At 38.2% G+C, this 20,029-nt stretch overlaps 1 long non-coding RNA gene across 1 annotated transcript in view; it reads left to right on the forward strand.

The window, feature by feature from the left end:
- LOC123595846 overlaps positions 1–18,933 on the forward strand; it is a 30,478-nt gene extending 11,545 nt beyond the window's left edge. Inside the window, exon 3 of the long non-coding RNA XR_006711399.1 lies at positions 18,771–18,933. This is a non-coding gene — a long non-coding RNA (uncharacterized LOC123595846). The remainder of the gene's footprint in view (positions 1–18,770) is intronic.
- The last annotated feature ends 1,096 nt before the right edge of the window (positions 18,934–20,029 follow it).

Genomic DNA, 20,029 nt, shown 5'->3' on the forward strand with positions numbered 1-20,029 from the left:
CATCATGACCTATAAGGAATTTTTGAACTACCTTGTGAAGGACTTACACAAGGTATTCAAATAGGATGGAAGAGGAACGGTTACGTTTGGCAGACAAAAATATCAACATAACAGCATTTGCTAGCAGTCAAAGGGTTGCTTGAAGAGAAAGTAATTTGTTTTTAGAACCCACGGAAGAAATTATCAATATAAAGTATATTGAATGTGCAAATATTTCTTCTATAATACTTTATATAATCCTCCCAGCATTTGACTAGAGAGAAGGTGCTGATATAGGTGCTCATGCAATAAAAACCGAGATACAAATGGAAAGTCTGAGCTCATTTTGTTTATCTAAAAAGAAAGTTACATTATTCTGTTGTCATATTTCTAGATCCAGGGTTTAAGAACATATTTAAAACAATTTAATTCCAGTATAGTTAAAATACAGTGTGATACTAGTTTCAGGTGTAGTGACTCAGCAATTTTATACATTACTCAGTGTTCATCCTGTTAAGTGTACTCTTTATCCTCTTTCCTTATTTCACCCCTGCCGGTAGCCATCAGTTTGTTCTTTACAGTTAAGAGTCTGTTTTTTAGGCTTATCTCTTTTTTCTTTGTTTGCTTGCTTTGTGTTTCTTAAATTCCACATATGAGTGAAAAATCTTGGTATTTGCCTTTCTCTGACTTATTTCACCTAGCATTATATCCTCTAGACCCATCCATGTTGTTGCAAATGGCAAGACTTCATTCTTTTTTATGGCTGCCATACCACTTCTTTATCCATTTATTGATGGACACTTGGGCTGCTTCCATAATTTGGCTTTGGGAAATAATACTGCAATAAACATGGGGTACATATATTTTTTCAAAGTATTCTTTGGGTAAATACCCAGTAGTTGAATTACTGGAACATATGGTAATTCTATTTTTAAGTTTGTGAGGAACCTCCATATTGTTTTCCACAGTATCAGTTTGTATTCCCATCAATGGTGCATGAAGGTTTTTTTTTTCTCTACATCCTTGACAATGCTTGTTGTTTCTTATGTTTTTGACTTTAGCCATTCTGACAGGTGTGAGGTGATATTTCATTGTGGTTTTGATTTGCATTTCCTTCACAATGACTGATGCTGAGCACCTTTTCATGTGTCTGTTGGCTAACTGTATGTCTTCTTTGGAAAAATGTCTATTCATGTCTTCTATCTATTTTTAATTGACGTATTTGGGTTTTTTTTTTTCAGTGTTGAGTTGTACAAGTTCTTTAATGTTTTGGATTCTAACTCTTTAGTGGATATGTCATTTGCAAATATCTTCTTCCATTCAGTAGATTGTCTTTTAGTTTTGTTGATTTTTTTCTTTGCTGTGCAGAAGCTTTTTATTTTGATGTAGTTCCAGTAGTTTATTTTTGCTTTTGTTTCCCTTGCCTCAGGAGACCTATCTAGAAAAATGTTGCTATGGCCAAAGTCAGAGAAATTACTCCCTGTGCTGTCTTCTAGGATTTTTATAGTTTCCATTCTCATGGTTATATCCTTAATCCATTTTGAATTTGTTTTTGTGTATGATGTAAGAAAGTGGTCCGGTTTCATTCTTTTGCATGTAGCTGTCCAGTTTTCCCAGCATCATTTGTTGAACAGACTGTCTTTGTCATGTTGCATATTCTTGCTTCCTTTGTCAAAGATTAATTGACTGTATAATTGTAGGTTTATTTCTGGGCTCTATATTCTGTTCTATTGATTGATGTGTCCTATTTTTGTGCCAGTACCATACTGTTTTGATTACTACAGTTTTGTAGTATATCTTGAAATATGCTAGTGTGATACCTCTAATTTTGTTCTTTTTCACGATTGCTTTCGCTGTTTGAGGTCTTTTGAGGCTCCATACAAATTTTAGGATTGTTTGTTATTGCTCCGTGAAAAAAGCTGTTCATATTTAGATAGGGACTGCATTTAACCTGTAGATTGCTTTGGGTAGTACGGATATTTTGACAATATTTGCTCTTCCAATCCACAAGCAGGGAATATCTTTCCATTTGTTTGTGTCTTCAATTTTTTCATCAATACTTTATAGTTTTCAGAGTACAGGTCTTTCAACTCTTTGGTTAAGTTTATTCCTAGGTTTTTCAATCCTATTTGGTGCAATTGTGAATGGGCTTGTTTTCTTAATTTCTCTTTTTGTTACTTCATTATTATAGTATATAGAAATACAGTGGAATTCTGTATATTGATTTTGTATCCTGTAAACCTACCGATTCGTTGATCAGTTCTAGTAGTTTTTTGGTGGAGTTTTTAGGGTTTTTTATATATAGTATCATGTCATCTGCAAATAGTGAAAGTTTAGCTTCTTCCTTACAAATGTGGAGGCCTTTTATTCCTTTTTCTTATCTGATTGCCTGGTTACCAGGTTATCTGGCTAGGAATTCTTGTACTATGTTGAATAAAAGTGGTGAGAACAGACATCCTTGTCTTATTACTGATCTTAGGGGTAAGGCTCTCCATTTTTTACCATTGAGTATAATGTTAGCTGTGGATTTTTCACAGATGTCCTTTATTATGTTGAGGTGCATTCCCTCTAATCCTACTTTGTTGAGAGTTTTTTATCATGAACAGATGTTGTACTTTGTCAAATGCTTTTTCTGTATCTATTGAAATGATCATATGGTTTTTATCCTTTCTCTTATTGATGTGATGTATCACATGATTGATTTTTGAATATTGAACCACCCTTGGATCTCAGGAATAAATACCACTTGACTGTGGTGAATGATTTTTAAAAATATATTGTTGAGTTCAATTTGCTAATATTTTGCTGAGAATTTTTGCATCTATGTTCATCAGAGATATTGGCCTCTCGTTCTCTTTTTTTTTGTAGTGTCTTTGTCTGGTTTGGTATTAGGGTAACCCTGGCCTTAGAGAATAAATTTGGAAGTTTTCCTTTTCTATTTTTTTTTTTAGAATAGTTTGAGAATAGGTATTAATTCTTCTTTAAATGTTTGATGTAAAATTCACCTGTGAGGCTATCTGGTTCTGGACTTTTATTTGTTGGGAGTTTTTTGATTATTGATTCAATTCCATTGTTGGAAATTGGTCTATTCCTACCTGATTCAGTTTTGTGAGGTATCTTTCTAGGTATTTATCCATTTCTTCTAGGTTGTCAAATTTGTTGGCATATGATTTTTCATAATATTCTCTTACAATTCTATTTTTGTGATGTTAGTTATTTCTCTTTCATTTCTGATTTTGTTTATTTGAGTCCTCTCTCTCTCTCTCTCTCTCTTTCTCCCTCTCTCTCTTTTGGATGATCTAAAGTTTTATCAATTTTGTTGATCTTTTAAAATAACCAGCTCCTGGTTTCATTCATCTGTTCTCTCATATTTTTTTTTAGTTTTTATTTTGTCTATTTCTGCTTTAATCTTCATTATTTCCTACCGTCTGGTTTTGGGTTTTGTTTGTTCTTCTTTATCTAGCTCCTTTAGGTGTAAGATTAGGTTGTTCATTTGAGATTTTTCTTGCTTCTTGATGTAGGCCTGTATTGCTATAAACTTCCCTTTTAGGACCACTTTTGCAATTTTGGACCATTGTGTTTTCATTTTCACTTGTCTCCATGTATTTCTTGATTTCCTCTTTGATTTCCTGGTTGACCCATTCATTGTTTAGTAGCATGTTAGTTTACTTCCATGTATTTGTGCTCTTTCCAGATTTTTTCTTGTGGTTGATTTCTAGTTTCATAGTGTTGTGGTCAGAAAAGATGCATGGTGAAAAAAAAAAAGATGGATGGTGTGACTTTGATTGTTTTGAATTTGTTGAGACTTGTTTTGTGGCCTAACATGTGATCTATTCTGGCAAATGTTCCATGTGTACCTGAGAAGACTGTGTATTCTGTTGTTTTAGGTTGGAATGTTCTGAGTATATCTGTTAGATTCATCTGCTCCAATGTGTCATTTAAAGCTACCGTTTCTTTATTGATATTCTGTCTGGATGATCTATCTATTGATGTAAGTGAGGTATTAAAAGTCCCCTGCTATTATTGTATTACTATCAATTACTTCCTTTTTGTTTATTATTAGCTGTTTTATGTATTTGGGTGCTTTCCTGTTCAGTGCATAAATGTTTATAATTTAAGTTTATTTATTTTGGTGGGGAGAGGGGCAAAGAGAATCCCAAGCAGCCTTTGTGTTATCAGCACTGAGCCTGACATGGGGCTCAATCTCATGAACCAAGAGATCATGACCTGAGCTGAAATCAAGAGTTGGATGCTTAACTGACTGAGCCACCCAGGGGCCCTACAATTGTTATATCTTCTTGTTGGATTGTTCCCTTTATTATTATATAGTGTCCTTATTTGTCTCATTACAGTATTTGTTTTAAAGTCTATTTTGTCAGATAAAGTATTGTTACCCCAGCTTTTTTTCTACTGCCGTTAATATGATAAATGCTTTTCCATCCCTTCACTTTCAATCTGCATGTGTCTTTAGGTCTGAAATGAATCTTTTGTAGGCAGCATATAGATGGGTCTTGCTTTTTTATCCATTCCATCACCCTATGTCTTTTGGAGAATTTAGTCCATGTACATTCAAAATAATTATTGATAAATATGTACTTCTTGCCATTTTCTTACTTTTCCTATGATTATTTTTGTAGTTCTCTGTTGCTTTCTTCTCTTACTCTTTTTTTCTCATGGTTTGCTGGCTTTCTTTAGTGATATACTCAGATTATTTTCTCTTTATTTTGCATATCTGTTACTGGGTTTTGGTTGGTAGTTATCATTAGGTTTGTATATAACATCTTAGGCATATAGTAGTCTATATTAAGTTGATAGTCACTTATATTTGAACCCATTATCACTGTCTCCCCACCACATTTTAGGTATATGGTATCATACTTTACATCCTTTTATTTTGTGAGTCCCTTGACTGATTTTTATAAATACACTTACTTTTATTACTTTTGTGTTTCCCGCTTTTCTTATTCCTGCTTATAGTCTTTTCTTATGGACTGAAAGAGTCCCCTTTAACATTTCTTGTAGGACTGGCTTAGTGGTCATGAATTCCTTTAACTTTCCCTTATCTGGGAAACTCTTTATCTCTCCTTCTATTCTGGAGGATAGCCTTGCTGGATAGTCTCGTAGGCTGCAGGCTTTTTCCTGCTGAAGAATCAGCTGGTAGCTTCATAGGGTTTCCCTTGTATGTAACTGTTTTCTTTTCTCTTGCTGCTTTAAAAATTCTTTTTATCATTACTTTTTGCCATTTTAATTACTATGTGTCTTGGTACAGACCTCCTTGGGTTGACTTTGCTGGGGACTTTCTTTGCCTCCTGGATCTGGATTTCTGTTTTCTTCCTCAGATTTGGGAAGTTTTCAGCTATTATTTCTTCAAATAAATTTTCTGCCCCATTTTTTCTCTTTTCTTCTTCTGGGATCCCTATAATGTGAATATTGTTACACTTGATGGTATTCTTGAGTTCCCTAAGTCTATATTAATCTTTTATTATTATTATTTTTTCTCTTTTCTGTTCAGCCTCATTACTTTCCATTACTCTGTGCTCCAGGTTGCTGGTTTGTTCTTCTGTTTCCTCTATTCTACTATTTACTCCCTCTAATGTATTTTTCATTTCAGTTATTAAATTCTTCATCTCAGATTGATTCTTTTTTATGATTTCTATCTCTTTGTTAAAGGTCTCACTGAGGTCCTCCACTCTTTACAAGTCCAATGAGTATTTTTATGACCACTAATTTAAATTCTCCATCAGGCACATTACTTACCTGTGTTCCACTTAGCTCTTTTGCTGTGATTTTGTCCTGTTATTTCATTTGGTACATATTCATGTCTCCTCATTTTGTTTCACTCTCTGTGTCTGTTCCTATGTATTAGGAATGTCCACTCCATAAGGGCAGAGTTTTAAAGTGATTGTGTGAAACAGTGAATGCATGCAAAAATATTGGAAAGTTCAGATATCAGCAAGGGCAACAATCTTACAAGAGCTTATGAAATTGTTCAGAAAGCATCTTTCTCAGGCAATACCGAGTCCAACCAATGTAGGATTGGTTCAGTGACATATGTCACCATTTTCAACCAAACCTTCAAGTCTAGGAGTTGAGGTAAGTCTTCATGTGAGCTACTGTTAGACAAGAAGAAAAACCTTGGTGGTGACATCGCTATCAGCAGTGGCCTGAATGGAAGAGCTTGACTTCAAATACCACCCTCAGTTAAAAATGAGATCCCTTTAGTATTACAAATATGCAGCACAGTTGCTGTAGTAGCCAATAAGTGATAATTCTTATACTATAATATCAAACTTTAAAAACATGATTACTAGTTTTTTTAATAACAGAAAAAATAATTTAAAGAATTTTTTGGAGAGAAAGAGAGCACAAGTGGGGTAGAGGGTCAGAGGGAGAGAGAGAATCTTATTTTTTTCAATTTTATTTTTTAAATTTACATCCAAATTAGTTAGCATATAGTGCAACAATGATTTCAGGGGTAGATTCCTTAATGCCCCTTACCCATTTAGCTCATCCCCCCTCCCACAACCTCTCCCCCTCTCTCCTAACCCTCTGTTTGTTCTCCATATTTAAGAGGCTCTTATGTTTTGTCCCCCTCCCTGTTTTTATATTATTTTTGCTTGCCTTCCCTTATGCTCATCTGTTCTGTGTCTTAAAGTCCTCATATGAGTGAAGTCATATGATATTTGTCTTTCTCTGACTGACTAATTTCGCTTAGCATAATACCCTCTAGTTCCATCCACGTAGTTGCAAATGGCAAGATTTCATTCTTTTTGGTTGCTGAGTAATACTCCATTGTATATATATACCGCATCTTCTTTATCCATTCATCCATTGATGGACATTTGGGCTCTTTCCATACTTTGACTATTGTTGATAGTGCTACTATAAACATGGGGGTGCATGTGTTCCTTTGAAACAGCATACCTGTATCCCTTGGATAAATACCTAGTAGTGCAATTGCTGGGTCGTAGGGTAGTTCTATTTTTAGTTTTTTGAGGAACCTCCATACTGTTTTCCAGAGTGGCTGCACCAGCTTGCATTCCCACCAACAATGCAAAAGATATCCTCTTTCTCTGCATCCTCGCTAACATCTGTTGTTGCCTGAGTTCTTAATGTTAGCCATTCTGACAGGTGTAAGGTGGTATCTCATTGTGGTTTTGATTTGTATTTCCCTGATAATGAGTGGTGTTGAGCATTTTTTCAGGTGTCGGTTGGCCATCTGGACGTCTTCTTTGGAGAAGTGTCTATTCGTATCTTTTGCCCATTTCTTCACTGGATTGTTTGTTTTTTGAGTGTTGAGTTTGATCAGTTCTTTATAGATTTTTGGATACTAACTCTTTATCTGATATGTCGTTTGCAAGTATCTTCTCCCATTCTTTCAGTTTTGCTGATTGTTTCCTTTGCTGTGCAGAAGATCCCAATAGTTCATTTTTGCTTTTTTCCCCTTGCCTCTGGAAACATGTTGAGTAAGAAGTTGCTGCGGCCAAGATCAAAGAGGTTTTTGCCTGCTTTCTCCTCGAGGATTTTGATGGCTTCCTGTCTTAAATTGAGGTCTTTCATCCATTTTGAGTTTATTTTTGTGGATGGTGTAAGAAAGTGGTCCAGGTTCATTCTTCTGCATGTCGCTGTCCAGTTTTCCCAGCACCACTTGCTGAAGAGAATGTCTTTATTCCATTGGATCTTCTTTTCCTGTTTTGTCAAAGATTAGTTGGCCATACATTTGTGGGTCCATTTCTGGGTTCTCTGTTCTGTTCCATTGATCTGAATGTCTGTTTTTGTGCCACTACCATACCGTCTTGATGATTACAGCTTTGTAGTATGTAGCTTGAAGTCTGGGATTGTGATGCTTCCTGCTTTGGTTTTCTTTTTCAAGATTGCTTTGGCTATTTGGGCTCTTTTCTGGTTCCATTGAAATTTTAGGATTATTTGTTCTAGCTCTGAGAAGAATGCTGGTGTTATTTTGATAGCATTGAGTATGTAGATTGCTTTTGGTAGTATCAATATTTTAATGATATTTGTTCTTCCTCTCCAGGAGCATGGAATCTTTTTCCATTTTTTTGTGTCTTCTTCAATTTCTTTCATAAGCTTTCTATAGTTTTCAGTGTATAGATTTTTCACCTCTTTGGTTAGATTTATTCCTAGGTATTTTATGGGTTTTGGTGCAATTGTAAATGGGATTGATTCCTTGATTTCTCTTTCTGTTGCTTCAAGGAGAGAGAATCTTAAGCAGTCTCCATACTCAACACAGAGCCTGATGTGGGACTCACTCCCATGACCCTGGGATCGTGACCTGAGCCGAAATCAAGAGTTGGACACTCAACTGACTGAGCCACCAAGGAGCCCTAGGAAAAATAGTTTTTGAGATGGTTTCATATTTACTGTTTAGCCTATGACTTCATTTTATGTTGTTTTTAGTGGAATATTAATTTTAATAGATAAAAATTATGATGGTTTGGGCTGAGACAGTGATAATGAAGAGTGAGAAATGAATAGATTCTGAATCCATTTAAAATACTAGAACTGAGAATATTTGTTGGTAATTGGGTGTGGGATGTGACAGAAAGAGGGAGTCCTGGATGATGAAGTTTTCTGGCTCAAGCAGTTGGTTGTTGAATAGAATTGCCATACCTTGAGAAAAAGAAGACTGCCAAGAGATATTTTGGATTGAGAGTGCAAAATGATAGATACAACAGTTGGTTCTGAACACATTAAGTTCAAGACTTTTAACTGCCTTCTCAGCATCTCTGCTTGACTGTCTTGATGTCTCCAATCCACGTGTCCCAAATGGAATTATTCATCTTCTCCTTAAACTCGCCTTCCTGATGTCTTCCCCATATCAGTTAATGGCAACTTCATCTTTCCAGCTCAGACCACGAACTTTAAAATTAACCCTGAGTTTTCCTCCCTCTCCCTCTCTCTGGTAACCCTCTCCCTTTCTGTCTCCCTCCCTCCCTCCCTCCCTTTTTTCCTTCCCTCCTTCCTTCTACATATCCAGTCTGTCAGAAATCTTGTGGTCTTTACATTTAGAATTAAATCCATAATTTGGTCAATTCTCACCATCTTAGTTGCCAGAACCCTGCTTCCTAGCCACCATCATCCCTCTCCAGAATATTACAGAGGACTCCTAATTGGTTTCCTTGCTTTACCTTCCTCCTCTACAGCCTATTTTCACCATGGCCATTAGAATTACATTAAACCATAAATCAACCAGATCACTTTTTCACCTCTCTTGGGTCTTTGTTCAGATGTCGTCTTCTCAAGGAGGTCTCTCTTGACTGTCTTGTGCAAAAGGCAAACTTGCACACATACTCTTACCTGCCACACACCCCATCCTCTTTGCTCTGTTCTAGTTTTACTATTGTGGTAGCACTTTTCTTCTTCTTTTTTTTTTTTTTTTAATTTTTTTTCAACGCTTATTTATTTTTGGGACAGAGAGAGACAGAGCATGAACGGGGGAGGGGCAGAGAGAGAGGGAGACACAGAATCGGAAACAGGCTCCAGGCTCTGAGCCATCAGCCCAGAGCCCGACGCGGGGCTCGAACTCACGGACCACGAGATCGTGACCTGGCTGAAGTCGGACGCTTAACCGACTGCGCCACCCAGGCGCCCAGCACTTTTCTTCTTTTTAACATAGTTTGGAACTTATTTTAACATATTTTAAATGCATTCTGTGTCTCCTTCCACCAAACTGTAGTATAAGTCCTAAAGACAAGGATTTTTGTCTATTTGTTCATTGAGGTATTCCAGGTACTTGGAACAGTGCCTGGCACACAGTAGGTGTTCTGTAAATACTGACTATTGAACACTGGGGCCTGACTCTCCCCAAACACTAATTTCTTTAGTCAGGGTGACACTAAGACACATGAGCAGTCCAGGCTATTAATTTGGTTCCCCTTCAAATGGACATTTTTAAGAAAATTTGTTGTGTGTTTAGAAGGGAGGCTGAGTTCTTCAGGGCTGTATGTGGGAAGGACAAAACACAGGAATGGGGCTCAAACTTTCCTTTCTTATCACAGGCAATTCAGCTGTGGCCGTGAATGTATCCAGAACAATTCAGAAACAAAGCTCTGGAGTTCCACTCACCTTCCCTAGCACACATCTTTCACTCCAGCATACCCTCTGGGGGTCTCACTGTGCCTACTCCAAGGGATAGGTTTTGTTTGCCATATCCAGTATCCTCCCTAAGAGGCCATGTGGCAGGTGGAGACTTTTCCATTTCGGACTATTCTCTGGGGAGTTTTAATGCCCCTTAGAAGTTGGTGATCTAGGCAGCCAGCCATGTTTCTGAGCTTAGTCACAGATTTGCACTTTCAGGATAGCCAGTTTAGTCCCATCACTTGAAAAGCCCTCATTTGCTTTCCCCAAACATCCTGCCTGGGAGACCTCCTGCTTGTCTCTCTGTAGGTCTCAGCAGAAAATAACAATAGCTGTGAGAGGTGTCACTGTGTTGGAGAAGGAAAGACACTCCCTACAACCTAGGTTTTCCTCAATGGCAGAACGTTCTTGTCAGTTTATCTCATCTGTTTGGGAATATATATTCTCATTTCTCCTCTCCTGCAGGTGCTCCAGCTGGGAGCCCCTTTTAAACTATTTTACTCATGATCAAATCTACTTTACATCTTCAATAACTTGTGGCTTCTAGAAAGGTTTGAGGTAGAATCCAATGTTAACTAGAGTGATTTCTGTATTAATTCTTTTTCCTTGTAAAAATGGGGCATTGTTGGGAGCCTGGGTGGCTCAGTCGGTTAAGCTTGCGACTTCGGCTCAGGTCATGATCTCATGGTTCGTGAGTTCAAGCCCCACGTCAGGCTCTGTGCTGAAGCTCAGAGCCTGGAGCCTCCTTCAGATTCTGTGTCTCCCTCTCTCTCTGACCCTGTTCATGCTCTGTCTCTCTCTCCCTCAAAAATAAATAAATATTAAAAAAATTTTTAAAAAGGGGGACATTGTGAATAAAATTAATGTTTGAAGAGTGAAATGGGTTTCATGATAGGCAGGTGACACATTTTCTCCATTTGTAAAAAGAGGGTGAAACCTTCTTTCCTATAGCTTAGAATTATTTTGAAGCTCACATGAGATGAAATAACAAATGGGTTTAATGATAATCTTTTCCATTTTGTAGTGGAGATTCTCTACTGGTCTGGAAGGAAATCAGTACAGGGAATAGAAATATTTATTCTAAACAGGACTTCAGGAGGAAAAAGGGAATGGTTTTAATGCCTTTGTTCCTGAGGAAACTAATTGCCCACTTTGTTTCTTTTCATTGAGAGTGAAAGGAGGGTGGGAGATAGGGGATATGTAGGAGATAGGAGTGGGAGGGGGTCGCTTGGATACCATGGGAAAAGGACAGCCAGAGCACTGAGGTCCCCATGGAGACCCTGCTGACCCTGTTGTACCACCTCCTGCCACCTGCCCCCCCCCCCCCACCTCAGGCTCAGAAAGAGGGAGACTGGTAGGGGAGACCAAGAAGGGGAACTCACAGTCTTCAGGAGTCTGAAAATCATGTTATCAGAAGGAGAAAAGAGATTCCTAACCCCTATTTTTCTTCCTCACCTCTCATAGATCTCCAACCTCCCTCATTTCCCACCAACCTTCTACCCTGTATGGCTTTTACTAGTCCTTTTTTACTCATGAATCTTTAGTCATACACACAAAAATTGAAAGTAGCAAAAGCTTGGGGCTGGTTAAAATGTTTCCAGATACTTGTCTTTCAAGGGGTGGCCTCCAGGGAAAATTCCAGTAAACTCCTGTTACTATCACTATTTTTCTGTGAATAATCACCCACCTTCAATCATCAACTTCTTTTTTGAATCCACATTTCACTGGTTCTGGCTTCTAACTGTTAATTTGGGTTGTCAACACCCGTGAATTATGAGAGGGGCATCATATGCCCTTTTGAACAAATTCTTTTATTTTACTTTATTTTTTTTAGGTTTATTTACCTATTTTGAGAGGCTCTGACAGCACAGAGCCTGATGTGGGGCTCAAACTCACAAACCGTGAGACCATGACCCGAGCCAAAACCAAGAGTGAGACGCTTAACCGACTGAGCCACCCACACGCCTCAACTTATGAACAAATTTTAATCAGTGCAGCTCATTGCTCGCTCTTTCTTTTCCTTCCTTCCTTCCTTCCTTCCTTCCTTCCTTCCTTCCTTCCTTCCTTCTGACACTGTGGAGTTTAAGAATCTTATCCTTAAGGGTTCACTTAGAGGACAGAGCCTAGAAAACTCTGTTTAGGTGGGAATTGTAGTTCTCCCATGAAGAGAACCTGACAGGAAGCCAGGGAATGAGTCAGGGGAGAGAGAAGAGGAAAATAAATTTTGTCTTTAGAATCATTAGAAGTAAGGTTTATGATATGGGAAGGTGTGTATGTGTGTGTGTGTGTGCACATGCACACAGACACACACACACACACACACACACGTGTGTGTGTGTGTTTGAAATGAATTATCCCCCTGGACTTAAGAAGGTATAAGACCACAAAAAATAAAGACAGGAGACCCCTTCCTCTACTCACGTAGGGCAGGTAGCTGTGAGAAGGCCACAGGAAGAACAGGGAAACTTTCTGGAACTCCACCTGGGCTGCTCTGGGAAAACAAACACCGTGTATCTTTTTTTTTTTTTTTCCTTGTATGTTTCTTTTCCTTGTTTCATGGTAAGAGGCAGTGTGCTTTTGTTATTTCTACTCCCCTAACTTGGTAGGTCTTCCTCAAAAGAGCTGAAGATGTACCAAACCTGAGATTTGGCTTTGAAACGTTATTACCCATTTTCTTCTATGTTTTACTTGAATTGAAATAATCAGCTTGTGTCTCCTTCTACCCAAAATGAATCACGAGGGTTTCTTTCTGACTTTAGACCAATGGACAGAAAATTAAACTTCCTAATTCACCCCAAGTACAAAGCAATTAAGAGCTAAAAAGGGATTAGAGTTTTGAAAATCACAGGAGCCCAATCTGACTCTTGCTCTTAGCTAAAAACATTTGAAAAAGCCCTTTCATCCTGAAAGCAGTTTTAGGAACGTTTTTCTTCAGGTTAATTGGCTGTCTTACTGTCTCTTTTCTTCTAGGGATTCTCCTTAGAGCATGGTTTACAGTATTTGCAAAGGGTATTTGTCACCAATTTTGGTATTTCTAAAGGTACTATGGTGTAGACTTCTGTCACCTCCCTGTTTTCTCTTGTTATACTGAGACATTAAGGGAGGAAGTGATTGCACTGAAGGGAAGAGACTAGATTTGCTGTTCTGAGACCTCTGTGTAATCTGTACCTAGACCTGAAATCAGCCATCGGGCTGATTTCTAAAGGAATGAGAGTATGAAATGGTAACAGTTCAAAAAATTGGGTTTCTGGTTTCCAGTCCAGCATCCACCATGCAAGGATCTTAGAAATGGTTACTCCAGTCTTTATAACAACAAAAAAATGTGGAACTAAAAATTAACAACCCTTCTTAGATCCCCACGGAGAATTTTGGTCACAGGGCAGACTTCTGCCCCCAAATTGGAGAGGCATACAGATGCATATAGAGAATCACAACTAACCAGAGAAGTACCCACAAATAGAAACCTCTACATGAACCAATACCAGGGTAGAAAATTGAAAGTATAATTAGTGAATTCCTGGAGGCTCAGTATGGACAAATTTGAGAGTTAAAACTCCAGATCTAGGCTTAGGGGCTCCCCATACTTTTGTGAGTTTTACCTCTAGGAGCTCAAACACATTCTCACAGTCAAGATAGGAGAAATTCCTTATACTTCAGTAGGAGGAATAACCATTTTGAAATATGCTTAGAGCATTCTGTTCTTAACAAGGCCTGCATCAAGAGAAACTATTTCACCAGATTAGGGAAGGGAAATAGCAAATTACAGCCCTTTTGTAACCTTGCTGTCTCACCATGGGGAGAAAAAAAAAACAAAACTGAGAAATATTTGTGAAGGTCCCAGCCTAAGGGGACAGGCTCACTAAGAAGAAGTCTAAGACCTAATCATAGGATTATATAATGCTTTGTCTTCTCCACTCCCCCCAACCATACTTTACTACATTTCAATAAGACAGAATAATAATGTATAATAATGGAATTTCAATGGAATGACCTGTACATCTCAGATATTATTTAAGAAGAAATCTCTAAGGAAATCTAAAGACAACAGGGGCTTACAGAAACAAAGATACCAGAGGAAATTTTAGCCTCTGAACCTTACAGCTTCAGAAAACATTAATTCTTAGCCAGATAAACAAAACATCACATGGAAGGCCTATTTACTACGATTCCTTTTACTTAGTACATCATGTCTAGTTTGCAACAAAAGGTTACAAGGCATACTAACAGACAAAAAGCCAAAACAACACAGAGTTTGAAGAGACAGAGTAAGCATCGGGATCAGTCTCAGGTATGGCAGAAATTTTAGAATGATCAGATCTAGAATTTAAGACAACTATGATTAATATGCTAAGGACTCTAAGTGGACAACATGCAAGAACAGGTGGGTAATAATAATGTCTAGGACTTTTAGTGGTATTAGAGGAAGGGATAGGGAAAAGTATGTGTATTCCATCTTTGAAGTGGAAAACTTAACTGTAACTTAAAAAAAGTATTTGATTTCTCTTCATTGTCAATTTCCTCTGAATTTCTGTGTATTTATTTCTATTTCTTTCTTGAATTTTAAAGACTTTCCTCAGAGATATGATCCCTGGCTGCCTATTCTTTTTAAGATCGAGTACTATAAAACTTGAAGTTATGTTAGGGAGAGGGGTGGGACCAGCCACTCACTGCAAGGTTATTGGGCAAGGATATAGCCATTCTTGGAGAGATGATGTACATGTATTGAATGCCCACATATATAAGGTCTTTTCTATTAGGATTATCCTTTTTTTTTTTTTTCCAGAGAGTCATCCTCAAATATACTGCTTGGGGCTAAACCTGGCAATGTAGTAACCTGACGAAGGAAGAGAACTGAATATTCTGTATTCAGTCTTCACTTAATCTGTCTGTTTTTTAGTATAGCTACTCGCCCTGTTCTGGGTTATGCTATAGTTCCCGTGTCTAGTGCAGGCTGAAGGTAGGGGACTCTTTTCTGGTCACTGATCATCAGACCACATAGGTCACAGGTGGGACATCCATTGTTCCTGTCTACACAGTGTTGGGAGACAATTCCCTACTAATCATTGTTTTTGAATTCTACTGTCTTGTGAGCAGAAGAATTAACAGCTTTTTTAATGGATGATCTTTTCAAGGATGTTTATATAGCAAGTGGCTTTGGAAGACAGAGATGGGATCTCTTCCCAAAGCAGAGAGATTTGTTTGCTGCACACTATAATAGAGGAAATGTCATCTTCCAGGACAAAGGTTGGGCAGGTTTTCTTGAAGTCTCTTTAACATATGGGGGCTTCCTAAAATTGAGAATCCTCAGCTGTGATGCAACCCCCCTGCATGTGCAGCATTCGCTCATGCTGTTTTGTGTAGTCCCTGTAGGACTTGAGGGACAAGGTAAAAAACAATGTGAACATGAAGATCATGCTGCCTGCTGTGCTGGGAGTAGTAACATCATTTGCCTCTGACCCAGGAGACTCTTGTTTTCTGCTAGCATGAGTGGAACTGTGAACATTTAACTTGTAAGTTTTTACAAGTAGATTAAAATCTCAGGTGCTCAATTCTGTGATTTTCCAGTGTGACAATACCATGTTTGCGACTCAGGAATCTTTATGAGCTTGCCTCTGAGTTTGTCTTCTTCTATACCTCATATAGTTGTTCTAAATTCTGGTCTTACTGCTAGAAGACTGGTTTGGATTCTGCTACTCTGGGACCCACAGTCTATTTTCCTTCTTTAGCTTGGGAATATCTCTTGTAAATATGGAGAGAAATCCTCCTCCTTTCATGGTTCTTCAAGTTTCCCCTTCTGCTTCCATAAATTTCCATATCATAAAGATTTAGGTTTTGCAAAACAAAAGCCAGAATGTCTTCCAGTACTTTTCAGCTTCCAACCCTACCACTCACCTCTTCTGAGACAAAGAGCAACCTCTCTGATGTCTGACAAGTATAAAACAAGAAGGGAAAATACAGGGAGAAAAAGACTCACATGAATTACTATCTGAAGATGTTATTCAGTCACATTTATTCTGTGTTTGACAAGTGTCTCCTGCTCTCACTGAACAGTCTTTATCACATGGCCAGAATCCAAGGAACCCACCCACTCTCCTGCCAACTTTTACATAGGGGTTTAGTAATTCTATAATAATTTTTTAAAAAGTCTGTATAAGAAAAGAAACAAGAACAGTGATGAGCACTTTACCACCCTTCCAGATTTCCACAGCCACTTCTTTCCTGCTTTATTCCCATCAATGTTTGTTCTAAGGGATATAAATTCTCTAGAGGCCCACACAGGGCCCAAGCTTGATAGATCCTGGAACAGTTAGAGCCATCAGGTCTCTTCCAAGAAGAATAGAGTCCTCTGAGAATAAGACAAAGCTAGGAGCAGGAAGCAGGTGAAGGGCACTGGTTTTCTTTTCTTTTTTTTTTTTTTTGGAAAACAAAAAATGGAATGAGGAATGGATGATACAGTGATGTTTAGGTTTATTTGGCAGACTGAGGAGAGGAACTATGGTTACATGATCCACTGAATTTGAGCAGTGTGGAACTAGGAAGGTTAAAGAGAGAAGAATTACCCATCTTTCATCTGCCCCTTGGGGAAGGGACCTTTGACCCCAATCCAGGAAGAAAATGGCAGTAGGGAGGTCATGCCTATAAGTCACATAGAGCTGGAAAAACAAGTGTGTAAATGAGAGTTGGGAGGAGGATGTTAAAGGGCTTACAATTATGTTACTTTTATGTCTCCCAACTGGTCCTGTGACTTCCTTTAAGAAATTACCCTGTTTGACATTAGGCTTTAAAAATAAGCTAATGTTTTACCTATTATACTTCAAATGGAGACATTCAGTAAATTCACTAAATTTAGACATGTAGTGAAGAATTTTTTGGTCTATGTTTTGAGAAAAGTTATTATTTCAGTATTTTGACAGTTAAACATTAATTCATCCTGAGCTGTTTTACCTGAGTCTCAATTTCTAGATTATCCTGTGGCTATTGGAAGATCATTTTCCCTTGGGGACACTGCATATGGAACGATCAGATTTCACTACCTTTACATATATCAGCCTCTGACCTCCAACCTGTGGGCAGAAAATTGGTTTCCTTAATTGAGCTTGCCTGCAGAGAAAGGAAAGGGCTAATACTGGTATATGATTAAGAAGGTGAAAGGAAAATTCTTCATGAGTCTAATCTAAATGCCTCCTTTTGACTAAAACGTTTGATTATTTCTCATATTTTTGATAGATTATAGGAATATTTTCCAAGTTTGGTTGATGTCTAGTTAGTCTTTTCTCAGTGTGGGTTATTGAAAGGAAAGGTGGAATTAAAAATCATAATTTGATTTTGGTTCTTGTCATTAATGTAACTCTTCCTAGTGGTCCCAGGCTTCTTGCTTCCTATCCTTCCTCTCTGGGTGTTGAGTCTCCTGCTTTGTCCAGGTCCATGGTTCCTACCTCTGTTGTAGCATAATTTTTATGCATTTTTATGGCAACAAAATATATCCCTTCACACTGTCCTAACTAGTCCTGCTCCTCACTAGGAATACAGAAAGGAAGAATGGAAGCAGGTAATTGGGGAGGAAAAATCCTGTTTTGCCTCTCTAGAATATCTGGATTTTATGTTTCCTCCTGAGTCCTATCCAGACAACCTAATGGGGAACCAAGTGCTGGCAGGCAGGAGAGGCTGTGGCAGGGGCAGAAACAAGAGAAAAGAGATTTCATTTTTAGGGGCTGTATTAGTCCACTAGGGCTATCATAGCAAAATGCTATAGACTGGGAGGCTTAATGGAAATTTATTTTTTCACAGTTCTGGAGGTTGGAAGTCCAAGATCAAGGTGTCAGCAGGGTTGATTTCATTCTGAGGCCTCTCTCCTTGGCTTGTAGATGGCTGTCTTCTTCCTTTGTCTTCATATGGTCCTTTCTCAGTGTGCCCACGTTTTCTCTTTCTGTGTCCTAATCTTTCTTCTTATAAGGACATCAGTTATATTAGATTAGGACTCTCCATGTGACCTCAATTTTATCTTGATTAACCTATTTAAAGGCTTTTTCTCTAAATATAGTCATATTTCAAGGTACTGGGAGTTAAGACTTCAATATGTAATTTCGGAGGAATACAATTCAGTGTATAAAGGGGGCTGAGGATGGGGGTTGGGGAAGGATACAGAGCTGGGAAAGTCATGCAACTTCCTTTGGTGGTTGGTTGAAGGATAGAAATTCACCTGTCTGGGGCCTGGGATGTTTTATAACCTTAAGTTTTATAGTCTCAGCCCTTCTACCAGTACAATTTAAGAGCTTGAGGTTACACATGTACTACATATACCTTAAAAATACTTGTGAAAGAAAGGTGAGGAGGAGTAAATATATAGCCATCAGAATGGTACCTCCTTAGAAGGAAAAGGACTGAGCTGATAGATCAGGTAGGATGATTTGGGGTGAATTTTTTTCTTAAGTTGCTAAAAAGATATATATCTTTTTCTCTACTGTCCTTTAAGATAGAGATTACTGAAAAGCACAATGACTTATATCTTGGAGGTGAGAATTGATATTTCAATAGTTTTAAAGCAGTGGTTCTTTCTACCTCTAGAGATTCTCATTTAATTTCCCTGGGAATCTGTGCTACTGGTATTTTAAAAAATCTCCCCTGCTATACTAATGTGTAACTAGAGTGGAGAACCAATTAAAAATAGCCTCTTTGATTCTCTACTTTCATCCCAGACAGCAGCACAAAAACTTCTAGAATCTGGAACGGGAGAAAATCCGTCCACTAGAACTTCAACGAAGAGGAGACCCATGCATACCCCCAGAGAGAGTCTATGTTTTCTTTTTTCTTTTTTTGTGATATACCCAAGACCCACCTTGGACTCAAGGGACACAAATTTGGTCTTCTTCAGGTTGGTTGAGCAAAAAGTGAAGGTAGGAATAATTGGGATTTATAAACATAAAACATGTTTTTTTTTTTGTTGTTGTTGTTCTTATTAAAAATGTAAAATGTCCCCTTTCCCACTTAGTACAGGTTTACAGACATGTTTCTGAGGGCATTTTGCTCATCCCTTGGAAGTGGACATTCCCTCCTATTCCATGTTTCCAGTTGTCTGAAGGAGGGATGAGTGTCAGCACCCCACATCTGTGGCGAAGGAAGATGAGAAGAAGCTCTTGCTCTCCAAATAGCATCCCTGTTTCTAGGTGGGATGCATATTATATACTTTCCTCTCAAGGTCTGTACAGAAGCTGGAGATGTCCTGGGCCACCTGGATGCATGGAGACATTGGAGAAAACAAAACCATGAGGTCAGTGGAGTTTGTGACCAGAGAAGAAAGGGAGATGGGAGAATTTTGCTTGGGAAAGAACAGACTTGATTTTGCCAGAGGACTGCATGACTTCTCCTCTGATAGCAGCGCATGAACCTTTAGTTTTAAGAGCTAGCAGGGTTTGGGTGCCTTCCATTGGGAAGTTAGCCAGGACTACAGCCCTAAATCTAAGACAAAGGACATGTTGCAATCAGATATCAATTCTGAAGGAATATAACATTTTTTGTTCTTATAATAAGAATTCAGATATTCATTGATAGTTGTGGTGAGTGGGATGGGACAAAAGACACCTGATGTTTTCCTTCATCTCTTCTCTAGGATAGGAACTTTCTTAAATGCAGAGAGCCAAATAAGCTGTTGTTTGGATTGTTTTCTTTTGCTTTTAAAAGTTATTTTACTTTTGCACCCATTTTCTATCTTCTCTAATGTTTTTCAAGACTGATATGTCCTTTAACACGTGTTTATTTTGAAAAGGTGGTTGTTTATAATTCTGGAAATAAATTTGAACTTTGGAATTAAAATACCGGGTGTGTTGATCTTGACATATCCCTGATGACCTCCACTTGAGGCTCTGCAGAGCTCATCACAGCACAGTGTGGAGCAGGAGAAACCCCTGCATTCAGCAAAGGAGGGAGTTTTGCACAGGGGGCCCCTGTCCATGATGTT

The sequence above is a fragment of the Leopardus geoffroyi genome, chromosome B1, assembly GCF_018350155.1.
Source record: "Leopardus geoffroyi isolate Oge1 chromosome B1, O.geoffroyi_Oge1_pat1.0, whole genome shotgun sequence".
Lineage (NCBI taxonomy): Eukaryota > Metazoa > Chordata > Mammalia > Carnivora > Felidae > Leopardus > Leopardus geoffroyi.